Source organism: Miscanthus floridulus, chromosome 19 (assembly GCF_019320115.1).
Source record: "Miscanthus floridulus cultivar M001 chromosome 19, ASM1932011v1, whole genome shotgun sequence".
Taxonomy (NCBI): domain Eukaryota; kingdom Viridiplantae; phylum Streptophyta; class Magnoliopsida; order Poales; family Poaceae; genus Miscanthus; species Miscanthus floridulus.
Window position 1 is genome coordinate 108,227,411 of NC_089598.1, and position 12,841 is coordinate 108,240,251.

General features: G+C 43.5%; 2 pseudogenes; both read left to right on the top strand.

Moving 5' to 3' along the window:
* Nucleotides 1-89: 89 nt before the first annotated feature.
* On the top strand, nucleotides 90-5,144 carry LOC136529224 (protein WVD2-like 5; annotated as a pseudogene).
* Nucleotides 4,082-6,090, top strand: LOC136526585 (large ribosomal subunit protein uL16z-like; annotated as a pseudogene).
* The last annotated feature ends 6,751 nt before the right edge of the window (nucleotides 6,091-12,841 follow it).

Here is a 12,841-nt window from a genome sequence, read left to right on the forward strand (position 1 = left end):
GATCACTCTATCGGAAACCGGAGCTGACCTATCCGTTCGTGCTATAGCAGAAAGTGGCTCATTAGTAAGGCACCACCCGGGAACCCAGACAAAGCACGAGCCACGCACGCCCCCGCTGTATCCCTCCCACCGTCCCGCCCCACCGCCGCCACCGCCACCGCCGGAGTCTCTCGCCACCGTCGCTGCTCTCCCGCATTCACCTTTCCCTTACCATTTCCTTTCATGCGCTCAAGAGCTACGGCTCGATCCAGATCCAGGTGTCCTTTGACCGAGACCGCGCCTGCCTTACCCCTCCGGTTGGATTCTTCGCCGTCTTCGTCCCCACTGGGCGCCGCTGGGGTGGAGCGGAGATCGGATCCGCCAGGGGCTGAGGAGCTGATTCCTTCTCTCGCAGGTGAGGACTCCCTTGCTTTCTTGGATGGACTGCTCGTGTTATTCTGCAAATCTCAGCTTTGCCGTGAGCGCTGAAACCAAATGTTTCTTTCTCTGCATTCAGTCTAGTTTGATGCGAATTCATTTGCTGACCGGCATAGCATGATCCTGCGGTGATTGCGGATAGCTTGTGCAAGCTAGTGGCTTGGGAGTTCTCTTTTTAATCTGGCCTAAAGAAATCCTGAGACGGTAGCGTAACATGGATGCGAATACGGAGGTTACTGATGCTATTGGTGCAGTGGGCATTGACAATGGGGCCAAGGGGAAGTTGACGCCCAGTGATAGTGTAGAGGGCCACTCAGAAGAACACGACGTGCTGGCTGATGGAGTGCATTCGGGCAAGAGCGAGGTGATCAACCCATCTGAAGAAGTGGAAATGGAAGTCACCTCGCAATCCCAGGACATAAAGCCCCGAGTTCCTGAGGTAAGGTTTTCACGTTTACACATTGCCAGTTCTGGTGACTTCAATCAGTGGTCCGCTGACAGTCACGTGTTTTCTGGCATTTTCATGTGTTCTAGGCCATTCACTGAAGGTTGTTACTAAATCTCAGCGACAGAGCCCTCGAGGCAGGGATAAGAGTCAAGCTAGGAAAAGCTCTCCCAGTCCTTATCCTAAGGCTTGCACGGGTTTCTGATCCAGATCTAGTTGATAGCTCTTCAAGCGTTGGTGATGCTGGTGCCAGTAAGAAAGTAAGTTCAACTTTTGTTATAGCTTATGAGTTACGATGTTCCCATCTATATTTTTATAGCGCTTATAGTGATATGCATGATTGCTACTATATTACTTCTAGGAATGTTTATGTGCCTTGCCGTTTGAAGTTTGAACCTTATACATTTTTGTTGTTAGTGATTTCATTAGAAGGCCGAAAAGAGCAGTTTCTATCCAGTTGCCAAGGAGAGCCCATCACTTGAGGACTCAAAGTAAGCTGTTTTGGTTCTTCGTTTTGCACTTTGTGATTCCGTGTTGCTTCATGGTTTCTGTTTCTCAACTTAAAATCAGTGCTCTAAGCATCCAATTAAGCCAGGCCTACTAACTTCTCAGATTGTGAGGAACTGATCCTAGCTAGTGTTTAAAAGGCGACTAAGGGTCCAGGTGAATGTTGGGTCCGCCTGGACGCCTAGGCGACAAGGCGCCACTGTTTCACAAGGCGAGTTGGGTACGCCTGGATGCCTAGGCGACGTCTTTGAAACACTGATCCTAGCTCAGTTGGTTGATGTGGACGTACGCTCAGACCACCTAAGTCAAGTCCTCGTCGGGGCGAATTTGGGTGCCTATTTCTTAATTAAAAAGACAACTAGTTTTTTCCTAGGTTGGATGAGTGTTTTAATTACCCATATTACCTTGAGTGTGAAAATGCTATGAATTATTGGTACAACTATGTTTGCTAGATTTTTTTGGTAGCATAAGAGTATAGCATGATTTAATGAATTTTTTGAAGTGTTCGTTCCGTCAAATATGCTAAGGAGTTTTTCCCCCTTGGGATCATCTTGTTTATTTGAACATTTATTATTGTTTGTGCATGTACCACAGACATTTTATAGTTACACAATATTTTTTTGGCCTGGTGCAAGCGGTAGAGTCCTACCGCCTGTGATCGGAAGGTCCCGGGTTTGAGTCGCGGTCTCCTCGCATTGCACAGGCGAGGGTAAGGCTTGCCACTGACACCCTTCCCCAGACCCCGCACAGAGCGGGAGCTCTCTGCACTGGGTACGCCTTTACAGTATTTTTTTTTTAATTTGTTCATACTTTGGCATTTACCATTTTGGAAACTACTGTTTGCTTTGACTTCCATCTTGTGATAATTGAAACTGCGCTGTGAAACCAAGTCTTGCTACATATATATATGTTTCCAACCAAGTCATACCCTATACTTTTTCCTCCGTAAATTTATTCTCTTACCTAGCGCACTTAAGTATAAAAGAGTTTCTTGCAATATCATGTGCTTCATTCCAATCCAGAGAGAAGAAGAAGACTCAAAAGGCATCAAACCAGCATTCTGTCAAAAAGGATATTGAAGAAGAATCAAATGAAAGCATGAAACCTCAAAGGGTTGGCAGCACTCCATCATATGGATTTAGTTTTAAGTGTGATGAGAGAACTGAAAAAAGAAGAGAGGTAACTCACTGTAGATAACTTAGCACTGGTTTTAGTTTAAGAACATATGGGCATCATTTCTTTGCTTACACTGTTCTGCAATGATATAGTTCTACTCAACGCTCGAGGAGAAGATTCATGCACAGGAACTGGAGAAAAGGAACTTGCAGGCAAAATCAAAGGTTTGTGCCCTTATTCTATTTTCATATTACTATGGAAGTGATATTGCTTGTTGCGACATTGATTATAATGTTGACTTTATCCATTTGTTACTTCTGTGCAGGAAACTGAAGAAGCTGAACTCAAAATGCTGAGAAAGAGTTTAAATTTCAAGGCAACACCAATGCCCAGCTTTTATAAGGAACCACCTCCCCCCAAGGTTGAGTTGAAGAAGGTAATTGTCCCCCCTTACTTATGGCTTAGTTTCTTCTTCCTATTCTCCTCCATTGAATTGCGAGCTGCAGATATATGCTATATCTAAATCACAAAATATCTCAGTTTACTGCTAAGGACAAAAAAAATTATCTGCATTACAATTCAACTTGAAAAGATTATATTAATCAAATAATCATCCTTCAAGTTTCTGCCTGTTAAGTTTTAACATGACTTATAAGAATGCAATAGTTCTTTAATTCAGTTTACCATCATGCAATAGCTAATAAAAGGTGTTTTTTGTTTTGTTGTAGCTACAAAATTTTACTCTATTGAGTCATACAGCAAAAGAGCTTTGCAGTCTTGTACTCAAATATAACATATCACATTTTGTAATAGCTAAATCCAATTACAGTTTTTTGCCTATACAATATTTAAGATTCATCATGCACTTTGTGCACCTGAATTTTCTGTAACTTGTACAGTTGTAAACAAGGTTCTTAATTCATAGCTTATAGATAAAATGAACGATTACCCCCATGGTCTTGCTATTCTTGTCTTTAGTTGGGGCATTTGTTGTATTGTTAGGTTTGCAATCTAATTAATAGTTCTATGCTAAATTCATTGCAAGTCCATAATCCATATTTTGATGGAGTTAGCAGCTATATGAATAAGAAAACAATAAATTAGGTCTTGTTTTCATTGGATTGTTGCTTTTGAATTTCCAATAACAGCTATGTCACACTTAAAAATTTCTTACCCAGCTTGCCACTAGGTATAAAGGTTATGGCTCCCAATATTATTTTCTGTTGATCTTAGATCCCTACAACAAGAGCTAGATCACCAAAGCTGGGTCGCTCCAAGAACACATCCTCAGGAGGGACCAAAGGAAATTCAAATCCTCCAGCTCGTTCAGCTCAACTGAGTCGAGATGAAAGGGTCTCCCAAAATGGTGTCAAGAAAGTACCCGCTGCAAATGCAGTGAAGAAGCCCCAACGGAAATCTCTCCCTAAATTGCCTTCAGAGCAAACAGCGAAAGTTGACATTGCAGCATCTGTTTCATCTACAGAAGAGCTAGAAAACAATTCATCGTCGACGGGTCTTGTTCGAGAGCCAATCCGCGCTCAAGTTACACCTGATGAACCTGGACTCAGCGCGTAGGAACCTATCAAGCCGACTCCTATGAAAGGAGAGAGCTGTGCCTCAGCTTCCTTTATCACATTTTGCTACTGCTGCAGTAAACTGCTGGCTGGTATTATGTACTAAAATTAGTCTCATCACCAGGAGTTTGAAGAATGGCAAATGACCCCTTGTATTGTTTTTCTTAGTTTCTATTGGCATACGAGGTGTTTGTAGTTGGCAGAATTTCATATTATCATGTCCTATCTCCAGGGTTCCGAGTCAATTTCCTTGCCATCCTAGTACAAATATGTACACGATTTTGCAAAGCTCTGTGATTTGGTGCGGCCTGTTTGTCTGTACTAGGGTCGCCGATTCGGAGCTACATCTTCTTGTCTAAAACATTGAATGCTTGATCTCTGATTCTTATGGTCTGTTTCCATTCTGTTTTAGTGGATGCCTTTGTTATTACAAGCAAAATAATTCCCTTTCTGTGGACATGTAACAAGGAGTAGAACGTGTTTTATACTATAACTTTATTATGTTAAGAGCACTGAATAGTCTATTTATATCTTATTGGCTTGGCTTTCATTTTGTGTGATGTGTGGGTTCTGTTTACAGTGAATCGGCCCTCTGTGACCATCTTGCATGAATTATGGACTAATTTTGTCTCTCCCTAAACCTGAGCAATGATGTCACTTGATTGAGTATCTGTATCATGGTCCACAGGATTTGTTTTGATAGAATTAGAAGGACTATGTGTTAGTTGCACTGAATCATTAAAAAATGGTTTTCGAGGTTGAAGTTCTAGTTCTGATTTGTGTGGAGTTTGCACCTATATAATGAAATAGTGATGTAGAGGATAAGGTGTCTGTGTGCGCTTTATTTTCCTTGTCTGCACTTGTGTTTCTAATGATATGCTATGCTTCAATGTCATTTTCTGCACATTGGTTATAACTAGGTCCTTTGTTATTTCTCTGACCAGGACCAGCAAGAAGCTACTGCCAGATCAAGAGCAAGCCATACCCAAAGTCCAGGTACTGCTGTGGTGTCCCTGACCCCAAGATCAGGATCTATGATTGGGATGAAGAATGGAGTGGATGAGTTCCCCTTCTGTGTCCACCTGGTGAGTTGGGAGGAGAATGTTTCTAGTGAGACTCTTGAGGCTGCCCACATTGCTTGCAACAAGTACATGACCAAGAGTGCTGGAAAGGATGCCTTCCTCCTGATGGTCAGGGTCCATCGGTTCCATGCCCTTCGTATCAACAAGATGCTTTCATGTGCCAGAGCTGATCGGCTCCAGACTGGAATGAGGGGTGTTTTTGGCAAGCCCCAGGGTACCTGTGCTCGTGTGGACATTGGTCAGGTCCTACTTTCTGTGCGCTGCAAGGAAAGCAATGCTAATAACGCTGAAGAAGCCCTTTGCCGTGCCAAGTTCAAGTTCCCTGGCTGCCAAAAGATCATTCAGAGCAGAAAGTGGTATGTGGGAATGAAGATGCTTTGCTGTTGAACCCATGTCACAGCATCGATGAAGGGTCTGAGTCTGACTTGTTTGGTTCATTGCCTTGATTTTTCAGTGGCTTCACCAAGTTCACCCGCGCTGAGCATCTCAAGTACAAGAGCGAGGGTAGAATCGCACTCACACTTGATGGTGAAAAGGTTTTCCAGTTGCTCATTTATTTGTGTCCCTGTTTAAGCATCATATGCTTCACATGTGAAGAACTGATCTTGAATAATTTTGTACTGTTTGATGTAATTCCAATGTACGGAGTAGTATGCCCTTTCGGTTTATGGGCTTGTTTATAACTGGCCTATCTTATTTTATAATACTAGTTCATCTTTTGGCCTTTGTGTGCAGCTGCTTGGTGGTTCATCTTTTGGCCTTTGTGCAGCTGCTTGGGGGTTCTTCTTTTGGCCTTTGTGCAGCTGCGTAGACTGATTTCTTTGCGAATCAGAACTCCAGAGATTTTGCTTAGTTAGCCCAGTTCCATACGGTGGTTAAATATTCACAATAGATTGTTTGAACCTTGCTATGTAATCGTTGTCAACACTCAACAACAATACATCTCTCATTTCAGTGGACATGTTTTATCTATCCTTGAATGTCATTATCATTCTGTTTCAATTTCAAAAAGTTACTACATTCCTGAAAGATCGAAGGCGGCATAGATCCGTAGCTGTGGAATCTCATTTCACTGGTGGGCATATGCGCCCCATCGCTCTCGATCTGCCCTGTTACTAATCAAACATTTCACAGATGAACTGGATTTCTGTGCTTGCTCTCTAGAATTTCTAGCACTAAAACCATCTTACGCTGTGTTTGCTCTGTAGAATTTCGCGACTATCAAACATTTCACAGATGAACTGGATTTCTGTGCTAATTTCTAGCACTAAAATCATCTTATGCTGTGCTTGCTCTGTAGAATTTCTACACTAAAATCGGCAGTGCAAGTTGAATGCAATGTTAAAAAAAAAGGAACAGGCAGACCCAATATATCATATCATCGATAATGCAGACCCAATACGAACATCACATACTGATATACGAGTAGCCAACATCATCACATACTGATAGCCAACATCTCCACATACCGATAAACAAAGACAACATCATCACATACTGATAGCCAACATCTTCACATACTGATAAACAAAGACAACGACACAGTACTAAAGATCGACGGCACAGTACTAAAGATGATAAATAATTAGACAGGGGCGAACTAATAACAATTAGACAACCTTGCTCCACCGAAACGACACACTTCCCTCACGATGCCCACCTACTCCTGGGGAAGGATAAAGATCTGCTTGATACCGTTGGTGAAGTCGACGCCCACCTCGGCGTACCCCTTCTGCGCGTGCTGCCTAAGGCAGTCCTGCTCCAGGTCCACGAAGTAATTCCAACGGGTGATGTTTTCAAGCTCGAGTGCTATGGCCTCGGGTTCCTCGGGGAAGAACTCGGAGTAGAGTTCGATTTCTTCTTGGGAGAGAGGAGGCAGCTTCGGCGAGGGACGTGTCTTGATCCTGTCGATGAAGGAGTCGGGCACCGTCTCCTTCGTGATCATGGCCACCGCCGTCTCGGCCTTGCGCTCCTCCTTTGGCCCCGGCTCGCTCCCAGGCGCCGTCTTGTTCCCCGCTGCAGGCTTGGTGCCGCAGGTCCCGAAGTCGCTCCAGGATGCCGCCTTCACCATGCCTGTCCCGGCCGCCTTCTTGTTCGCCAGCTCAGCCTTGGTGACGCCGATATCGCCGATGAAGCTGCCGACGTCCTTGTTCCTCGCAACCGCCATCTTGCGGTCTGTGTTGGTACAGGGAAGGAAGGGGGTCGCAATATATAGCCCCCGCAATGCTAGACGCTATTGGGTCCTTTCCTTCTCTGTCTTCCGAGTTCCGACTCCGATCCGCTCTTGCCTCTTTTCACGCGCGCCGTTGATTCCGTTGCGGATGCGGATCCCCCATCCAGCACCGGTACGCACTCGCAACCGGCATCCGTGTTGGAAGTGGGACGCTTTTTGGGCCAACTGGGCCGGACCAACCCCGCCACCTCTCCTGACTTGCGGGCCCCGTAACATCCTTATGAATACTACCCTATCTCTCTGCCGCGGGCCAGGACACCGCCGGTCCACCACGGTTCCCGTTCCGTCTCCAGACTCCAGCGAACCATCGCGCCCACGGACGGCCCCACGCCTCCCGAAGCGTCGAAGCGGGAAAGCCATGGCAGCGGTTCTCACGCTGGCCTCCGACAAGAGGTCTCACCCAGTTGCTCGTGACCATCTGATCGAGTGCTGATATACTGCTTAATTATGACCGTCTAATTCGATGAACTGTCATAGAAAGCCGGGATATTATTGCTATCTTACAATGCCGTTTCAAAAAAATGAATTGGCATGGTGAGTTGTTCTTTTCATCCTCTGCAAACTTTGGGGGCGCCATGGCTTCCACCGTAGTTTGGAGGTTGTTCAGCGATTGCTCCTGTAGCCACAGTTTAGTGGTATGTAAAATGCGATGAGTTTCACAACTAACTAGTTCTGAAAATTTCACTTGAAACTGATTGGACGGTGTAGCAAATTGGCTATTTGGAAAGTCAAGGATGGCCGCTCACTGTGGTTTACTCTGGTGTTTGGTTATTTTACTTCGTTAAAATAGCATCTTGAAAGTATAAAATACATGTGTGTTGGCTTAGATGAATACTAAATGGTTTTACTCCAGCGTTACGGTAAATGCGATCATGAGGATTCCTTGGCAAGGTCTATGGTCCTGGTGACACTAGTATTTTACAAAGTTCTGGCTGTTTCCCTTTATTTGCTATATATCTGATGGTATCTTGGCTTGGATGTTTGAGGCACACTTTCACATGTGACAACAATGGTGGAGGTTCTGGCTCATTCAGCGACATCGATGACAGCCCTTTTTCTGGATGAAGCTCAAGATCAATGATATCAGCACCAAAATTCGTTCTAGTGTTATTGGGTGAGTTCCTGGGCATTCAAATTTTTCTACTTTTTATGTAACTAGCAAATATGCCCGTGCGTTGCAACGGGATTACAGTTTGTTATGCTATCATTAGAAGCGTGGCTACGTAATGGAGCCAGTCACGAGCAAAGCGGCCACAACAAGGCAGCTTGAGCTGGCAACGCGACGGCCACAACAGCACGCTCGCGCAGTGTCACCAATCACGCCCAGACAACCTGGACTGGCGCACGGTGGCCCCACCATACAGACCTAGGCCACCACGGTGCACAAGCGCGGCTCTTGTGGTTACCGAGCGGGCTTTGCTCCTTTGGCGGCACGTGCCTCGAAGGCCACAGTTCGGCGGCGCGCCTTGACAGTGCTTTTGGCGATCAAGAAAAGTGACACGAATGAAAGAAAACCTAATTGTGCCAGCAACAACATAAAAGTTGGTGAAGATTAGTTTAGCAAAAAGTAGCTATATCTCGCAAGGCTTCGTCGATTACTCCATCATCTGTCTTCCACAGAAACCATGTAAAAGAAGCTTGAATCGAATGGAACCTTTAAAAATAAAAGAAAACACGTAAAGAAAACAGACAAGCGAAACGGGAAAAGAAAAGAACAACAGACCAACAAAAAAACAAAACCATAGAAAGAAAAGGAACCGGAGAACACCTGCAAAACAGAAACACGGATGAAAAAGGAAATATAAAGGATAGGTAGAAAAAAAAAAGAAATAAAAAAAGATCAAAATCAAGTAAAGGTCATGTTCGCTTCTCTTATAATCCGTACTTTTCAGCTTGTTTTTTCAGCAAGAATAATATTTTTATCTCACAACAAATCAGCCGGAACAGTGTTTTGACTTGTTTTTTCAGCGAAACAAACGGGGCCAAAGAATTTTACGTGTCGATGTTAGAACTTAAAATGTTATAGAAATACTTGTGCTTTGGGGAATATTTGATCTCATATAAATACATGGCAGAATCGAATCTTAATAGGATTAGAATTAGGTTCACCCACAAATACGACATATAGAAAAGAGAAAAACAAACGACGTACACATCGGCACCTCCCCGTAGGGTCCGGCACTACCGTTTGCACTCATAGAATCTGAACATGAATACGGGATAAACCCCATGCCCGCCGGACCGACCAAGAGTTTTATGAATCCATATTGTTTGTGTGCCTCTAATTTTAGATGTTTATGTGCTTTCCTCTGTGTTGGAATTGGTTTTGGGCTCCGCGTTTGGAATTGGGTTCGGGCACGAACTCTGGAGGTGACGATCTCGGTTGTGATCGGTGTGGATGGTGGGCATTTACATAGTTTGTCAGGGAAGGCCAGACCAAAATAACAGGACTAAAAACGAGGAGGAAATTTTTATTACTAGCAAACATGCTCGTATGTTGCAACGGAAGAAAAATATTTATAGAACGACAATAGAAATGGTATATATATATATTATTTATGTTTCATCATTTACAAAATTTCTTAAAATCTATAATTTATTTTATGATGGTTGTGGCATCCAAAATATAAGTTAACATTGGCAATAATATGGCAATGTATTATTAAGCCTTTATCAAATTAAAATAGGGTCTTGGTATGGTTTTTTTCTCCTATGGCAAAGCACATAAATATTTTGACATAAATATTGGTATGGTTTTTTTCTCCTATGGCAAAGCACATAAATATTTTGACATAAATATATTATAACTTTAATTTTCATTCTATCTATGTGTTTCTATAGTTAAATATCGTTTTGTGACCTTTGAGATGTCATGGTCATTATAAAATAAATTATACCTTTTGATTAATTTTATAAATGATGAAACATAAATAATATGGCAATGTATTATTAAGCTTGTATCAAATTAAAATGCAGTCATGTTATGGTTTTTCTCCTATTGCAAAGCACATAAATATTTCGACATAATATATTTTAACTTTAATTTTCATTCTATATGTTGCCATAGTTAAATATCTAGTTCCGTGACCTTTAAGGATCCACCAAAATCTACAATTTAAATCTCTAAATTCGACCGAGAGTTAGTTGCTGACGTGTCAAGGTTTTCATTTTATCTATGTGCTACTATAGTTAAATATCTAGTTTCATGATCTTTGAGGACCCTGCATACATGTCAAGTATTAGTCTGTCCACTAATGATTATCATAGGAGACCTCTCTCGACATTTCACATGCTAGCCCTTATCAGTAGTTACATAGATAGATTTATCTAGATTGGAATTAGACAATAAACTACTCAAGGTTTCGATCCATGTTTTGATTATAGTTGAACCATTGACTAATTTAAGTTTTAATAAGAATATGTTTCTAATCAAAATTACATTAACAACTTCACGGTAGAAATCTTTATTCTTAAAGAAAAGTCAATAGTTCAAAGATATATAACATTTAATATTTGATTTTTTAGAAAATATATCCAAACGGGTGAACACAGGCAACAAAAAACAAAAGAAAATCCAAAAGAAATAATGATGACGGGAGGCGCCAAAAGAAATCAGACAAAAACTGAAGCGTACCTGGAGGGAAAAATATTGTTTATTACACCAAAACTGAAGTGGAGACGGAAAAGGAACGGAAGAAAAGAAAATTATTGTTTATTTGATCGAATCAGAAGGGGAGAAGAAAAAGGAAATCGGGTGGCCACAGAACCAAAACAAAGAAGGGATTAGAGCCGGACAAAAAAACATGTGGTAGAAATTTTGCTTCTTTAGTATTAGATATAGGTATATAAGTATAGATATAGATATATATATGGATATAGGCATAGATATAAATATAGATAAGATTTATTTTAGCAAGGGCATATGATCCGGTATGTTGATTCCACCCACAAACTTATGTAGGAAAGCAGAACAGGCTCAACTACGTGGTATATGACTGTATGAGCTCCTAATATATCTATGTCTCTTCCATGGCTTGATTAGTGGCTTTACCCTCCTGATTGCCCCTGGAAGAGTTGACACTACTACAGTAATCTTAACTGAGACGGGCAAAAAGTCTTAATTGAGGCGGTTTTCGTCGAAAGTTCATGATTAATCCGGTCTTAACGGAGGCGGTTGGCCAACCGCCTTGGTTAATCGATTAACCGAGACGGTTGGTGTCGGTGCAGAAAGTGATTAACACGTAAATATTTATAGTTTTGCTGTACGTTGTGATCGGAGGTGGCCTAGCACTCAATGACACATGGTTTATACTGGTTCAGGCAACGTGCTCTACGTTCAGTTTGGGTCGGTCGGTGACTCTATTTCTGAGCCTAGGTGCTCGAAGTTTGTCTGGTCGGACTCTGGTCTGAGGGGCCGAGAGTAATGGGAGCTCCGCTATGTGCTAAGTGTTCGAGCGTGCGCTCTGTGTAGCTTTAGAGTGTCTAAAGCTACAAAGGATGAATCGATGTAAATGAACTGAGGGATCTATCTGTTGGGAGAGAGCGCATCCCCTTTTATAGATAAAGGGGATGGCCTTACAAGTGAGAGGGAGAGAGTGTACGTATGTTGAGTCTTGTTGCCCATGCCGTCGGGTACAAGATGATTGTAGGCGCCCATAACACTGTTAATGTCAGATGCATGTGGGAGGTTGCGTCGTCTTCTTCTGGTATGGCAGATGTCGGTGCCTGCCATACTGTTGATGCCTAGAGGCATGCAAGGGGTTTTACCGTGCTCGTCCGGTATGGCAGTTGTTGCAGGCGCCCACAACACTGTAGGGCAAATGTCGGCGCCCACAACACTGGTCTGACATGCCTGAAATGTTGCAGGGCACTCTTCTGACATGTCCTGTTGGTACTGTCCTGTAGGTGTACATGGTATGGTCCTCGGTCTTGCGGTTGACTTGAGTGCCGTACCATACTTGCTCCGTACATTTTCTGGTCCTCACCGAGCGAGCGTCCCCGGTCGGTTGGTCCCATTGGCTCCGACTACGCCGGTCGGAGAAGAGCTATAAGCAGGAGTTCGGTGCGCCCCCGGTTGGAGACGTAGTTCGGAGTTTAGAAGCGGTGTTTGGTCAGGCCTTCCGGTCGAAGAGGTGGGCTAGAGTCGGAAGCGAGTGTTGTTCCTCTTTGGCTAGGCCTTTCAGTCGGAGAGGCGGGCCAGGGTCGAAAGCGAGCGTTGTTCCTTCTTTGCGGGGCCTTCCGGTCGGAGATTGGATCACCCTTCTGGTCTGTCATTTTTAGGTGTTTGGGCCGGCCCATGAGTTGCGCATCGTTCGCAACGTCGTCTGTTGGGCCGAGCCTTTGTTGGGAAGCCAGTCCATGAGGGACCCCGAGTTTATAAACCCGACAGGAGCCCCCAAGCTCCGGGGTGATTCGGGTAGAATCGTCTGGGGGATTTTTGTCTTGACGGTGGGTGCGCACGAGCGCA